Raw genomic sequence first — 8,989 nt, 5'->3', positions numbered from 1 at the left:
ATCTAGTCGGGAGTGGTGCTGACTGAAAACAGATGATTTGGAGCGATTCGCGCGCCATATGTTGGTCATTCTAAGGACTTATTGAACTACCCTCGTATCGTAATTAGTCAACTAAAGCATTGAAATCAATTGAGAAGTTAGGACGAATTCTATTTGTTTATAAAAATTGTTGCTAATTTCATCAATATTTATGCAACAATGGTAAATTGATTTTCATTTTATAGAATTAACATATTTAACGAAACATGCAAAAAATTATGGCGATTTATACCGATCGGGGGAAAAAAATTAATTGCGACAACAATGCTAAACAAGTTTAAAACAATGACTCAAAAAATGAAAATTTTGCAAAAATGTTTTAGGGCCATTTTATTTATGTAAAACTAACTTATCACGCATTCCCGAAGAAAAATCACAACCCATAAAAAAAGTGGCCCACTTGACAAATTTTGATACAGAGATAGAGTTTCATTCCTAAGGCTTGGTAATACATTTTGCGTTAAACCAATGAATAAAAGTTAAATCGCTGAAAACACTGTAACTAATACTGTAGACAAAAATTTCATTTCAAGTAATAAATGCACTGAACTCATCTATCATCTCAATTAGTCCAACAACGTCGAACTTCTTATTTCGACAAATGCAAAACTCTCTTGTCTGACCACCAAGTTTCTAAGAAACTAAATGCAGGCCCCACAACACAATATAACATACAAGCTTAAATGTTTGATCAGTAAAGTAACTAATAATCTCATTAACAGTGAATAAAACTGATGTTCCTATGAGACCTGTAACTTTCTTCTGTGGATCTGCAGTAAATTAATCTCTAAAAATTCGTTAGTGCTTCAATTAAAATTATAATAGGTGAAACTGAGGCAAACATCAAAACAGTTGCGACCTAATAAACAAAATTAAGAAAATTCGCATTCTGGATGATTTCAGGTTAGTCTAGTTGGACGTAAAGTCGTTACGAAAATTCCTAAAGACCTAGTCCTAAAAAATATAAAGCTCAACTGGCACAAAATACGAGACTATTGGAGTTACCGTATTATCTATTTCTCAAGTTAATCGAATTTTTCTTAACATATGTGTTATAAACATCCTTACCCGCATTCCTGAAGAAAAGATAGACGAACTGCTCCTGGCTTTTAATAACCTCTACAAAAATTGTACAATTTAGAATAGAAAGAGAAAAACACAATAGATTGAAGTTGCTAGATATAACTATTATTATACTCTGTTCAACGAGAGAATGAAATCGGTCGCGCATATACATACACTGGGTGACCCAGGAGTATTGAATAGGACATTGAAATTACATGTAGGTAGACAGTTTGTTGCAAGCGTGCGTGCGACTTGGAAAAAGCAGTATCACCTAGCGTGTTAACTTCACCTAGCTTGGAGCATTTAAATAAAAAACAAGTGATCAGTTAATTCTTTTATTTAAAAATGTATACGTTTATCAAATTTTGAAGAATCTTACCTACATTTCGATTTTTTCATGTACCAAATTTCGGTGAGCCAATATTTTATCTGGAACATATTTCAATAAAATAATAGATTTTTTTGCAAACTTAATTTATCTTTCGCGGTAGAAGATACTACTTTTCGGGGTTCACGCACATTTGCAACTTACTGTTACCCCCCCCCCCTCTCACTCTTTCTCTGTCTGTGTGTGTGTGTGTGTGTCAAAGAAAAGGGGTTTACTCTAAAAAAATCTAAGTTTTTTACACCTTTCGAAAGTTTTTGAGTTGCTCTATTTAGTGAAAAAATCGAAAACATTTTCCAAGCGTTATTATTGCTAATAATTGAGTTGTTAGGTATCCGAGAATTCGGGCTTTCGCTTGAGTGCTTGAGTTCCCGTGAGACACCTCCCACCACTCACCACTACATCTCGGCATCACATTTATACCCCGCCTGTGAGCCGAATTTACGATGCTATATACGTGAGATTTGTAGACCTGAGTGGAGAGGCAGATTTAGTGATCTTCCCTTTCTCCTAAAAGTCGTGTCTATCGGCTCGACTTAGACCGCTAGCCTTGAAAAATCTCACTTCTCAGATTAAGCCCTCTTTCTTCGGCTAAAGCTCTCGCTGCATTATACACACAACAATTGATAGACCAAAGGTCCGATTCTTCGAGAAAATATCCACGAAGCTAGTTCGAATGCTTGCCGCGCGGTTAGTCTTAGTGTCGCCTCTCTTCCTCTCTTGCCGGCTTGTTCCGGCTGTGGTAGAGTAGGCGCTCCGCTTACATAGCCCCCTTTTTTGGAGTAGTTCGGCGTGGTTTCGCAGACGTTGATGCGAAAAAAGTCATCGCTCTAGGTGTTTCACACAACACAGAGCATGCAGTCGTGGCATGTAATCCCGCTCAGGGGCCACACTCGCATCGTAGCACTCCAGCAAGTCGTGATTTAGTCGCTCCGTCCACCTAAAGGTCCCGAGATTCCACCGATCCATCGCATTGAATCGATTTTGATTGGCTCCCCTAGCTCTAGAGTTGTCGGCATTTTTGGCCGACCCATTGTCGGTAGCCCTGCGCGTTTTATTTCACACAAATTTCAAGATCTAACATAGATTTGACATACTTTAAATATTTCAGCTGCATATTTTCTTTCCAATGTACACATACTTATGTTCTAAACGTGTTTATAAGTCAACAAGTGTCTTGTTCCATATAAAATGTATCAGGATGAAACAAATTATCCGAAAATATATCATTCAAAAATTCTAGTGGTATATTAATAAAAATGTCTCTTGTCATTTCTATACGTTTCGAGAACAAAATGATCTGTAACGAAGGGTCTTTTGTTCTGAGCTAAGGCGTTTGCGGCTTATAACATTTTTTATCTTCATACATGGATATAAAATTTAGATACATGAATTTCGAAGGACTGAATTATAAACCCAATTTTGATCTCATCGTATGATTTTATATGAGTTTTATTAACTTCAAGTAGCTTCACAATAGACCTATCTTTTTAGCTTTCTGTTCCATAATTATATTCTTATAATTGATAAAAAAAATATTTCATTGAATCAAAATGACATACTAATACAGTGAAGTTAAATCTTTGAAAAAATAAAAACATATTCATGTTTTATATCAAATTAATCAGTGATGGACAGATAAGTATAATATGAAATCATATTTCGACCTTTAACTATTCAATAAAGAAAGCTATTTATCATTAGCGCGTCAGAGTGGCGAAAGAACGCTCCCGCGAGCTATCCTCTATGCAAGCGCACATCTTTTGCATTCCTCGAAAAAACTAACGCGAGAAACGAGGAAGGACACCACGAGACCAGAAAGAATTAGGCGAGGCAAAATGAAACGAGAAATACAGAGATAGCAGGTCTTGCTCCTCGGGATTCCTCGCTCACGACAACACTGCCGCATAAACTATAAAAGATATATAAGTCCAATCTCACTCGAACTGAGAAAATCGGGAAAAATTTCTTGTCCAACGAAATTTTTATATCGAATAAAATTTTGGATAATTAAGATTTCATATTTTGCAATAAAAAATTTATTTTTTAAACAATTTATATTAGAAAATGGACTTGCGATGTTTTACTAGTCGTGGAAAGTCGAAGAGCTCGAGCGCAGCCTCAAAACAGTATTGTGTACCTGTAAAATCCACCACTTACGGACTTCAATAATTACTACCGATGAAAGAAAAGGAATTTGAGATTATCCTTGAGAATCAGGAACCTCTCCCATTTTCTTACTTCAGACTTTAATAAATCGTAGGCAATAAGCCGTAACTCTTAACTAATCTTGGCCAAGACTCAAATCCATCATCCAGAACAGACTGTAGAGGTTTCTCCTTCAAGGTATGGTGGACGACTTTAGCCTCTGAAGAGGGCTTTTGTCGAAGTCTACTTAAAGATTAAATTTTCTTGGAAATTGCGGTGGGGAAAAGAACTAAGATTTTGTAAAACGAGAGCCTGTAAAGAAAAAGGATTTCTCCTTCTACACCGTGAAAATGAGTATTACATTTTTTATTAGATGGTCTTAATGTTTTAAGTACCTTTTCAGATAAGAAGCTGCACTCTGAGCCCCGATCCAACATTACACTGAATTTTCTCGATCTACCATTATCCGTGGCTAATTCAATAATTGCGGTAGCTAGTAAGGTAAAACACGTTAAGTGAGCGTAATTATTTACCACTTACTACTTTATTATTGATTGCGACTGACGAGCCCCCCTTACTTTCAATATAGGTTCGGAATTGACCTGATTATTTGAATTATTATTGGTTTGCGAGCTAGACGCCAATGAAGAATTGACTAAAGAAAAACCCGTAGAACTGATCGATGGATCAAAGGCTGCTGATTTTCCAAATCGATCCTTATTTTCGTTATGTAAATGAGTGTTGTGCTTGCGACGACATTTAGCATGTTTTTGAAGTGCAAGCTCTTTTATTTTATCAACAGTTAAAGCTCGAAAATCTTTACACTTAAAAAGAGAGTGATTTTCTTCGCAGAAAATTCATTTAGAGTTTGAAGAGGCAGTATGACTTTTAACCGATTGCGATTTGTTAAGTTTTATCTTTATCCATTATTCCAGTTTTCGCAAGTTGAATATCTTGTAAGGTTCTAATTCTTGTGTCGCAAAATTTCAACCATAGTTTCATAGGATGAGTAATCTGTACTCGGCCTCAGCTGCGTCTCCCATTCTTTTAAGGACGCTACATTAAGAGACCGCGTCGTCCAGAAAAGATTAAGATCGTCCCATTGATCGCTAGGGTGGTTTAAATTCTTTAAAGCAGCAAGTGCGTCATTGGTAGTATCGCGAAGTAATTTCAAGTCACTTACAGAATTATTATTAACATTTGCTATATTTGTGATTTTATTCAAATGAGCAACAATCAAAGACCTTTTATTTTCATAACGCCTTTTAATATTTTCCTAAGTGGTTTGAAAATTAGCTTCGGTAATTTTAACATGTTTCATCAAATTTTCTGCCTCTCCTGTTAATGATGTTTTTAAATATTGAAATCGTACAACGCTAGACGGGGAATCGTTATGCACTATATGTGCCTCGAATAAATCTAGAAAGTTTTCTCAGCAGTGAAATAGCCCAAAAATGAAGGAATGTTAATTTTCGGTAATTTGGGAATATTAACCTTATGTTGATTACTATGATCTCTAGAAACAGCAGAATTATGTTCTGAATGATTTGAGGCGTTCATATTGGTCTAAAAAGGCATCATCTATTTTTAGAAATTCATTTTTCACCAAATACTCTAGAGACAATTTATCTTCGGAACTGGCGAGATTATGAATTTTTGTATCTTATTCGCGACATTCTGACATTCGTTCTTTGACCATGACAAATGGCTCGAATAAAGAGTAACAATACAAGTTTATAGTTTAAAAATGTAAATAAATTACATGAGAAGAAAGACTCACTTAGAAAGATGCTTTAAACAAGACAGGCTTTTTTCGTTGAGAGACCCAAAATAACATTTGGCCGATCGATAATTCCAAAAGAGAGACTTCTCGTAGTATCTTCTCGAAAATGTGTACTCGACTGTGTAAGCAAACTTCCTCACATATGAGTGTATGTTAGTTATGTAACCCGTAGAGGTGTGACTCATCTACACAAGAACGTATCAATACCTGCACATAAGTTGAAATCCCACACGTTATAGTGTCCTCTTTTGGACAAAAAACTGCAGAACAATTTTCAAAATGTTCATGCCGCACAGTTCAGAAGTACGTAAAGTACGGATTTGGACAATGTTCAGAGTTTGAGGTAAATTAAGAAGTCTGAGCTCTGAGATTTGAATTCAACCAACACGACACCATGTTCAATTTTATACACATTCAGGGAAATTCTTGATTTTTCACTGTTTTTTTGTTGTGTTTTGTTTGCATTCTCAATTCACCTTAGATCCCGGATGAACCCCCAAATGTTTAACATAACAGTCTGGACATTATTAAATGCAGATTTTTTTATGAAACCTTTAAACGTAAAATGTAAGGTGATTCAGGCGTAGTCAAAAATTACACTTTTAATTTGCAAGTAGACTTAGTTAAGATTGGTCGATTAGAGCGATTGGATCGTCTTTTACCCAAAAAACTGCAGTGCCGTTGTGAAATAAAGAATTGTTGGAAAAAGTTCTGAGGTCGTCTGATGACGAAGTCGAAGAAGACATTTTTGAATTTATCTGCAGACGACTGCGAATTTTCAAAGAAAGAGTGAATTTTTTTGATAATTTCGACGACATTCACTTTCAAACGAGATTTCGGAACAGAAAGGTATTTTATATTTAATAATTGAAAGAATGGTTTGTTAAAATCATGAAACATTATTTGGATAATCTAATTTTAATTGCTGTTATGTGCACACAGAATTACGCACAGGGTATCAGCAGCAATAGCTAGACTTCGGCTTCAAGTCTTCAAGTGCCTTTCTACTTTAGAATAGATACGAGAAGAACAATTGTAATTTTATACTATCGCTCGATTTCCCAGAGCTTTTGGTTGTATTGATAGCACACACATCAAAGTTCAATCCTTTTGTAAGACAATTTTTATATATACCAGGCCTCACAGACCTGTCCCTATATTCCTTAATGTACCATATTTTCAGTTAATGTCCCTAAAGTGCCATATTTTCAAGATTTTGTCCCTATGGGTACCCTATTTGAGTCGTCTTTATTCACAATGTGTCCCCTAAGGGTTTATATGCCTTCCATTCCTTACAACGGCTTACATATATGCGTGGCCCCAAAGCCCTCTCCATAAGGAGAGGACCGCAGTCATGCTGTTGGCTGCTATTCAAGACTCATTGATGCAGTAACTACCTGTGAGTGTTACACGTTTCCCCGAAATTGCAGGGCAGTGACAGAGAATGTGAGTAGAAGTCTCATTATCCTTTCCGCACAGACGGCAGAGGGGACTTTCATTGCCCCTGATGCCACTGTGTCCAGGGATCAAGAACGAAGTAACTCGGTTTTCTGTCGCTAGCTTATTCAGTGCTTCAAAGCACTCCCATACTAGTAGCGACGTGCTCGTTGTTCCATTCAGGGCCATGATAGCAGCCCTACTGTCTGAGCAGATGCGAATGTTTGTTTTATTCTCCAGCCTTCTCCTTGTTCCTGGAGCCACCTGTAAACCAGCCGTCTCCATCACTGGATAGGTGTCCCTCACCGTTAGCCCATTTCCCTTTCGTAGATAGGCTAACTCGGTACTTCTTGTCGAAAAGGGAGAACGAGTGAACATTTTGTCCCTGAGCTGCTCAGTGTCGGCCTCCTCGCGATGTCGATTGGTATCCGCGTAACTGTTGAGATACTGCTATCGTCAACCATACAATTGATACCTCTCAGAATCAGTCTCCTGATCCTTTCCGTTCGGGACTTCACAGTAGATAGTTCGCCCCTGCTTCACCAGACGACGGCCGGATAGGTTAGTACGGGTCGCAGGATCGCTGTGTAGATCCACATAAGTGTCTCCGGTTTCAAGCCCTAGCTTTTCCCTATGGCTCTTCTACAGAGCCAAAGAGTCGCTAATAGCTTCTTGCACTTGTTTTCCAGGTGCTCGTTCCATGAAAGCTTCTTATCCAGAATGACTCCTAGAAGTTTGTCTTGCCCTTTGATTTCCAGTTTTTGTCCAGCCATTTTCAATGTACTCGTGGTTCCACACTTGTACCTTCTGGCGAATATAACTGCATACGTCTTACTCGGATTGACTGATAGTCCAGTCTTCTTACAGTCTTGAGTAGACGAAGCAGTTCATCCACTACCAGGCACCACAGCAAGGGTGATAAAACACCTTCCTGCGGACATCCCGAGTCAACGATTCCACATAATGTGGTATTATCCTTAGTCGTAGTTAGATTCCTATTGGTCAACATATGGCAGGTCCATTCCACGACTGCAGTAGGCACACCGCGTGCGATCATGGCCGCCCTGATCACCTACCTCTCCAGATGTGTAGTTAAAGGCTCCTTCGATGTCCATGAAGGTTCCAATCGCTAGACCTTTCTGCTTTAGTTGTCCTTCAATTAGGTCAACTGCAGTGCTCAGGGCCATCCGGACCAGGAGACTTGTAAGGACTAAAGAACGTCAGGGCCGACCTGACCCTGGCTGGGATAACAATCTTGTTAGCTAGCCGCCGTTTTTGGGCCTAGTTGAGCCGCAGGCGGCTTTTATTGCATCGGAGGTGTCGTCCCCTCTTCTCCTAACTATGTGAAGCCCGAAAAATGTGCTTTGAACAGGTGAGCCAAGGTATACCCGTCAGACTCTGAGTATTCCCTGCTGGGCAATTTTAGAGTCCCGAGAATAGCATCCGGATTTCGAGAAAGCAGCTTATCCAGCCTGGCCGCCTCTATACCATTCTCGACATCAGTGCAAAAGATGGTCCAGCTTTCATGCTTTGCCTTGCGTATTGCACTCCTATACTCATCCCTCATCGATGTAAATGAAGTCCATAGTTCCTTCGTTTTGCCAGAATTGGCACGTCTGAACCTCTCTCTGGTTTCCCTGCGAAGATCTTCGAGTTTCACATTCCACCAGTATCTCTTCAGCCTTTCGGACTTTTGAAGGTCGACAATTACTTTCATAAGTAGATTTGATGGCTACTGTGAAAATCTCGGTCGCCATCTCCAGGGACTCCACGTTTCTAATTGACCAGGGCACCCCTGAGAGTGCACTTCTTAGTTCTTTGGAAAACCGACCCCAGTCCGTTCTTCTTGGATTCCTGACCCATTTACGGCCGATGGGTACGGCGGATTCCAAAGCGCACTCTATCTGTGAGTGATCTGAGAGAGTGGGTTCATCTGAGATTCATCTTTTTGATGTTATCTGTAAAGCTACCGGTGCAGAGAGTGATGTCAATAACTTCCTCCCTGATTGAATTGCGAAACGTCGGGGTATTGTCCGTATTAAGAATATCTAAGTCAGTGATGATTAGGTATTCCGATAGGTCATTACCTCTTGAGTTGATGTCCGGGCTGCACCACAAAGTATGGTGGGATT

This window comes from Belonocnema kinseyi, chromosome 4, assembly GCF_010883055.1.
Source record: "Belonocnema kinseyi isolate 2016_QV_RU_SX_M_011 chromosome 4, B_treatae_v1, whole genome shotgun sequence".
Lineage (NCBI taxonomy): Eukaryota > Metazoa > Arthropoda > Insecta > Hymenoptera > Cynipidae > Belonocnema > Belonocnema kinseyi.
This window is presented reverse-complemented; position numbering follows the sequence as displayed.